Below are 7293 nucleotides of genomic sequence, written 5' to 3'. Positions count from 1 at the left end.
GAAGAAGCTGCATTTCAGACCTGTCAGGTGACTCAGCTCCATGACACAAAGAGTCTTTGATAGTTATATCCAGGTGTCTCTGTTTCCCTGGGGTACAACCTGGGACTGTGCAAGGATGCTTATGGTTCTTTTGAATGACCGTGAGGATGCACAGGGAAATGGATGCTAAGCTGGGCCAAAGACATGTAAGGCTTCTTTGGAGAAGTAGGTTCCTCCCTGAGGTATTGAGACACAGCTATAAAAAAAGGTTCTGAGTAACATCTGCTTTCAAGTCCAAAACCACTCTTGGGAAATGAAACTAACTGTACTGTCTTAGTCATCTAGTGCTACACTAACAGGAATACTACAAGTGGATGGCTTTAACAAAGAGAAATTTATTCTCTCACAGTCCAGTAGGCTACAAGTCCAAATTCAGGGCATCAGCTCCAAGGGAAGGCTTCAAGTCCAAATTCAGGGCATCAGCTCCAGCGGAAGGCTTTCTCTGTCAGCTCTGGAGGAAACTTCACATCATCAATCTTCCCTTGGTCTGGGAGCTTCTCTGCGCAGGAACCGCAGGTCCAAAGGATGCACTCCTCTCCTGGCACTGTTTTCTTGGTGGTATGAGGTTCCCATTCTCTGCTTGCTTCTCTTTCCTTTTATCTCTTGTAAGGTAAAATGTGGTGCAGGCCACACCCTAGGGAAACTCCCTTTACATTGGATCAGGGATGTGATCTGGGTAAGGGTGGTGTTACAAACCCACCTTAATCCTCTTTAACATAAAATTACAATCACAAAATGGAGGCCAACCACACAATTCTAGGAATCATGGCCCAGCCAAATTGATACACACATTTTTTTGGGGACATAATTCAAACCATGACATGTACAGACAGAGAAATGCAAATAGCTACCTACTCTTCCTAGTAGCAAACGGAGGCAAGATTTCCAGCTGTCACCTATTAGTGCTCAACAAATATAGAATGAATAAATGAATGAAGTTCTATCTCTGTTCATTGATCCAGGCAGTACTTGGCTGGTACAATAAACTTGCTATAAGTGAAGAGAAGAGTGACCCTGGGGCAGGGAAGGTGGCTGCTTAGGCTCAAACCTAGAGAAGGAGGGTGCCCAAAACAAGAAAGGGGGTAGAGAAGGTGGCTGCCCAGGGCACAGATCTGTAGGGCATGGGTCAAAGAGCTGCCCTCAGCTGTCTGAGGGCAGAGGGTCAGACTCTGGAAATCTTTGCTTCTCCCAGGTCTTCTGGCATTTTGTTTTACTCTTTCCAGTTGCTGTCAAGTCAATTCCGACTCATGGCGATCCCTGGTGTGTGAGAGTAGAACTGTGCTCCATAGGGTATTCACTAACTGGTTTTTCCGAAGTAGATCACCAGGCTTTCTTCCAAGGTGCCTCTGGGTAGACTCGAACGGCCAGCCTTCTGGTTAGCAGCTTAACCGTTTGCCATACCCAGGAAGTCCTTTTTCACTCTACCATGGGCATTTTATCCTACCTTCTGTTACCTCTTTCATCATTTCTCCTGGGAAGAGTTCATGTGAAGATTAATACAAAACAAAACAACCATTTTGAAAAGCCAGTCATTTCATTCCTACATTCCCAAGAAAGAGTTGATGCAAAACCAGTTCTCAGGACTCACAGCTATCCTTGCTTCCATCGGCACAGCGTGCAAGGGAGGTGCAGCCGGGAAGAAACAAATACAGTTGCTCTCACCTTGGAGGGAGTAAACTGAGGCTAAGACTCAGCTAGGAAGCGAGAGGTGGCAGGGACAAATAGGAGGCACCCACTAGTGTTTACAAGGACAATGGTGTTTACAGGGACCACGTGAGCTACATCAAATTTTCACCATCTCTATCAGGAGAAGATATGAGGATTTAGAAACCAGGTTTTTCAAAGACACTTGTAATTAGAAATGCAGGAAGCAGGGCATCAGCTTCTTGACTTGATTATTTTTATCTTGTTTTGGTAATTGACTTGAAATAAACAGTCTTTTGAAACAAGTCTTATTTTCTCTATTAAATTGTAAACTCCTTGAGGACGGAGACAGTGTCTTTTTCGTCTTTGTGAGCCTTCATTGTGCTGAGAACAGTCCCTTATACATAACAGGTGCTTAATAAATATTTAATAAGAGTAATCATAGTAAGTGCTTTTCTCACTCAGAATGTGCAGCTCCTGATTCCACTAATATTTACTGAGCCCCTACCGGATGCCAACCAGCACTTTAAGCACTTCGCAAATGTGAACTTGTGAATGGGGAGGTTGGGCTCCTTCCCTCAAGATACTTGTCACATGGTTGTTAATGACTTGCCAACGTGGTGTTAGGAGAAACTAGCAGTTCTCAGAGCTGCAGAAGGCACATACAACCTTGTTTCGAATCCCACAGTTCTCTTATTCATAAATGGACCCTCAATATCAGATGATAGTGAAACATATCAAGAAATGTTTCCCATTTTATTTTGTCACTAAGAAAGCTGCCATTGTCTGATCTCAGCCAAGATGGAGTCAGGTAGGAACATAGCTCCTTTGCCTGATCTCTGGCTCCCTGGAAATTTCCTAAGATGTTTCTGCTGGCCTAATAGCACTGTAAATTTAGCTGTCCTTCAAGAACTGAGGTGGGATTTGAAGCTTTACTCTCTAAGGGCCATGACCCTTAAATGGTAGGGATGATTAACAGACCACCCAAGGTGGTCCCCGACCATTTTCTTAGTGTCTATAACAGGAAAGGTGTCTTTACTGACGTGTCTGGAATTAATTATTCTTTTTTTTTCCCAGCAGCCCTTATTGGCATCACCGGCAGTGGAGCTATTCCTGTGAGGATTTTTGCTGTGCAACGGCACAGGGTATGTGATGTGGCAGAGACTCCTCCTACTGTGCTCGTTACCCATTCTACCCTTCTTTCTTAGTGATGAACTCCCCAATATTTAGCTGGCACACAGAAAAAGGGTGCCACTTCCAGCCTCCTTGCTGTCAGGTATGGTCACATGTCTATGTTCTATCCTTGCTGTTAGGTGTGGTCAGGTGTCTATGTTCTATCCAATGATTCAAGAGAAAGTGGTATGTGCAACTCTGGAGGGTGTTGGAGGTTGGGGGTGGGGGGAGTAGAGGGATGCATATGCCTAAAGAAGCTGAAGATGGTGAGAAAGCAAGATAAAGAGAGACCTTGACTCAAGGCTTAGGGGATACTGAACTTCTGTTAAGGGCGATGGTATAATTTGTGAATGGATACGGGTGATGGTTGAACAACAGGATGAACGTAATTAATGTCAATGAACTATATATGTGAATGTCAAGTGTTTTGTTACCACAAAAAAAGCAAAATTAAAAGAGAGAGAGAGGGAGAGAGTTCTTGACAACTTCAGGAGGCCTAGGTCCAGACTTCATTTGCAAGAGAAGGAAACAGAAAGAGGAATGATTTCTCTCCTTTAAACGATTTGGGGGGAGGGGGTGTTTAGGGTCATTAAAAGCTGAATCTAACTCTCATTGGCACCCTGGCAGGGCATGAGGTCGCTTGTCCCACTGAAGTCACCTTCAGCCTGAAGTTTTGAAGACCTCTAGAAATGGAACACATACTCCAACAATTATTTTCCAAGTTGTGGGCTGGGATCCAGATTGCCAATCCCTGTGACTACTGCTAGAGCCCTGGCGGCGCAGTGGTTAAGAGCTTGGCTGCTAACGCAAAGGTTGGCAGTTTCACCAGCTGCTGCTTGTAAACCCTGTGGGGGCAGTTCTACTCTGTCCTATAGGGTCACTATGAGTCAGAATCAACTAAACGGCAACAGGTTTGGTTTGGTTTTTTGATGGCTACTGCTGATTAGCTCTGGGAAGATTGGAAACAAGCTCTGGGGGAATTCAAACAAGGAAGGGATACTTGGGGAGAAAACCCCACTGTGATCTAACAATTTTGCATAAGCAAAGTAGGAGCAGTGGTTATGTGTTTGGCTGCTAACCAAAAAAGTCAGCAGTTCAAATCCACCAGCCGCTCCTTGGAAACCCTATGGGGCAGTTCTACTCTGTCCTATAGGGTCGCTATGAGTTGGAATCGACTCGATGGCCATGTGTGTGGGGTTTTTGTTTGGTTTGCAAGGTTGTGTTGCTAAAGGCACAGTGGCGACAGATTACATAGTTATGAGGAAGAGAGGGGAATGATTTTAATAAGCAGCGAGAAAGTGTAAGGCAGCATTTTACAGACTGTTGCAGGGTAAAAAACATCACAAAGTGTAGTAAAGCAAAAAGAAAGTTTTCTTCGCCCTGCATTTAAAGAGGCAAAAGTTGGAAAAACAAGCATGCTGTCAGAGCTAATGTCTGCCCGAATCCAACAAAGTATTACAGAATAGGCAAGAATGGGAAAATGGACAAGCATGGTGCTAGAGCCATGTCTGCCCAAGTCCAGGCAAATATTACAGAATAGACAAGAGTGGGAAAACAGACAAGCATGCTGCCACAGCCAAGGACCCTTACAAAGTCATCAGTATATATTAACACTACAAATGGGCAAAACCATTGAAAGCTTCACCTTTTCACAGATTGGCTAGAAACTGTGATCCTACATTTTTAACTGACTTTCTTAACAATCATTGGTACAGGTTTCAATAAGGACAGTCAAGAAGGTCTTCACTGGTCCAACAAATTTTCTATTCACTAAATGCTAATAGAATAAGAGTGGAAAGTCTTTTGTGTTCTGTTTGATTGGTTTATGTGAAAGGTTCCCTAAAAGATATTTTCCAAGATTGTCCTAGCTATTGTCTTTATATCTCAGGGCCCAGCTGATGTGTCCTTGTGAGTCCTTGTGAGCCCAGCTGCAGCTGGGTCACATTCTCTATGCTCAAGGACGGATAATAATGACTCCAATATTATTTCCTAAATCGAGACTCAAGCCTCTCCATTTAGGTTTCTCTGATATTTTTAACCCCTTTCCCTCTCTCTCTCTCCTTTACCTGGAGAAATACATTGCCTTTGATTGCTAGAAACCAGTTTACACTTCAACCAGCTAGTAGTTGGGTCTCTTTATTTATTATTATTTTTTAAATAATATTTCCTTGTGTTTTTGGTGAAGGTTTACACCACAGTTTAGGTTCCCATTCAACAATTTCTACACAAGTTGTTCACTGACATTGTTTACATTCTTCACAATGCTTGAACATTCTCATTATTTCTATTCTGGTTATTCCAAGTTACCAAAACCAAACCTGTTGCCATCCAGTCAATTCCGACTCATAGCAACGCTATAGGAAAGAGTAGAACTTCTCCATAGGGTTTCCAAGGAGCGGCTGGTGTATTCAAACTGCTGACCTTTTGGTTAGCAGCCAAGCTCTTAACCGCTACACCACCAGAGCTCCTATTCTGATTTAGGTCTCTTTAAATTGCAAGTGATATTGATTGAGACAGGGAAGGGAGAAAGGGACTGAGCCCCTAGGCAAAGAATCCTGAACTAAAAAACATGTGCTTAACTAATGACACAAAACCCATATCTTGGAACATGCAACAAAGAAAGAACAAACAACCCACCCAGCTCTCACTGTACTTCCTTGATAAGATGTTTTTCAGAAGAACCTGCCAGATCTGATCCCTGGAGCATGCGTAGACATCTGCAAGGTGACGGACAGACCCGCGACAGGAATCGAACCGGCACCACGGGGGGGAACTGCGCAGTCCTGCCATCCAGTCCCAGGAGCCTTTGTTAGGGGTTCCATCTTGGGCTGCCTCCTGCCCGCGTACCTAATCTTCATAACTAAAGATGATGCCTTTTTCTGCCTAAAACCCTTTATAAGCCCTAGCCAATCCTTTCTTCAGGGAGACAAAGGCTAGCGTTGCTTTGTCCTTCTTTGTCTCCGCTCGCGAGCTACTTTTGCTCAATAAAGCTTCGTTCATGCAGAAAACTTGAGCCTCTCCTAGTCATTCTTGGTCAGTAGAAGGCAAGAACCTCACAGGGGCTGCCCAGGTTGAGCACCCTGGCAACAATATAAACTCCAATTCAAACCGATTTAAGCAAAAAAAGATAATACACCAGCTCATATAATTGGTAAGTCTGGGGACTTCACACACAGCTGGATTCAGGTGCTTTAACAATATCATCAGGCCTCATCTCTTGGCTTTGTTTTCCTCTATATGTGACTCTACCTCCACCACGATGGCTACCAGCAGCCTTAGGGCCACATCAAGCCGGTTTAGCAAGGCCTGTGGAAAGCCAGACCCTCTTTCCCAGAAACCAGCCAGTTGCCCTTGAGTCGATTTGGACTCATGGTGACTCCCATGTGCTCCAAAGGTTTTCAATGGCTGATTTTTTTTGAAGTAGATCTCCAGGTCTTTCTTCCAAGGCTGCTTTGGGTGGACTCAAACCTCCAACATTTTGGTTAGCAGCTAAGCATGTTGACCTTTTGTACCACCCAAAGACTCCCTTTCCCAATAATTCCAACAAAAATCCTGGGCTGACTCTCGTTAGACTGGCTTGGGCCATGCACCCATCCCTGAATCCACTGCTGATTAGCCAGGCCTGGGTCATGTGTCAGTCCTGGAGTCTGAGTGGGGTCAGCCCCACCAGTACATAGTGCATGATGAGTAGGTGAGGGCAACACCCCAAGAAAAAGCAGGACAGTGCTAAGCAGTCAAAACATTTTTTTTTTTCCTTTTACATGCAGGGGCACTTGGATTTCAAAACTCCTGCCTAGGAGAGAAGCCTGGCTTACTAATTTCAGCACTCTTCACTGGAGAGGCACATAGGAAGAGAAATTAGAAGGAGGAGGCTTTAAGGGCAAGAACTGATTATTTTATAAGCTGAGAGCCTAGAAGGGTCTGGGTTAAGCAAGGGTGGTGCTAAGGGTGTGGCTACTTGCTGTGTAGTGGGGAGAGTGACCCTGGGGCAGGGGCCTTGGAAATATGTGTGAGGATATCTTTTTACTGAAATCGTGGCAAAATCTCCCTGAACTCAAGAGCAGTAAGGCAGGGGATGAGGGGTGCCGGCTGGGTGTACCCACAGGAAACCCCAGTTCCCTAGCAGATCTAGCCCGGCAGGACGTGTAGGTAGCTCTCCTTCCTGGCCCACTACACTCCGAGAGAGCGAGAGAGCAAGAGCAGGGAGTCCTGCTGTCAGCACAAACCCCACCCCACCCACCCTGCCAGGGATCAGAGGCCTCAGGGAAATGAACAGAGGGAGGCAGAGAGGTGGCCCAGATGCTCCACCTCGGGGAAAACACCAGGGCCCCACAACCAGGAGTATCCTGGTGGTGTATGAAAATTGCCCTGATCCAAAGTTACAGGTGTGAGGATCAGAAAGGCAATCTCTGCTCCCTCCCCCTCCCCCTCCCCCTC

The 7293-nt window shown here is 45.2% G+C and overlaps 1 long non-coding RNA gene across 1 annotated transcript; it reads left to right on the top strand.

The window, feature by feature from the left end:
• The first annotated feature begins 541 nt into the window (after nucleotides 1-541).
• On the top strand, nucleotides 542-5852 carry LOC111819501 (uncharacterized). Its single transcript, XR_002823102.1, has 3 exons — nucleotides 542-597; nucleotides 2764-2959; nucleotides 5522-5852. It is a non-coding gene; the product is annotated as an uncharacterized LOC111819501 (long non-coding RNA).
• Nucleotides 5853-7293: the final 1441 nt, after the last annotated feature.

The sequence above is a fragment of the Trichechus manatus genome, unplaced genomic scaffold, assembly GCF_000243295.1.
Source record: "Trichechus manatus latirostris isolate Lorelei unplaced genomic scaffold, TriManLat1.0 scaffold00010, whole genome shotgun sequence".
NCBI classification, from domain to species: domain Eukaryota; kingdom Metazoa; phylum Chordata; class Mammalia; order Sirenia; family Trichechidae; genus Trichechus; species Trichechus manatus.
Note: the sequence above shows the minus strand (reverse complement) of the source record. Positions and strands in the feature narration are given on the sequence as shown.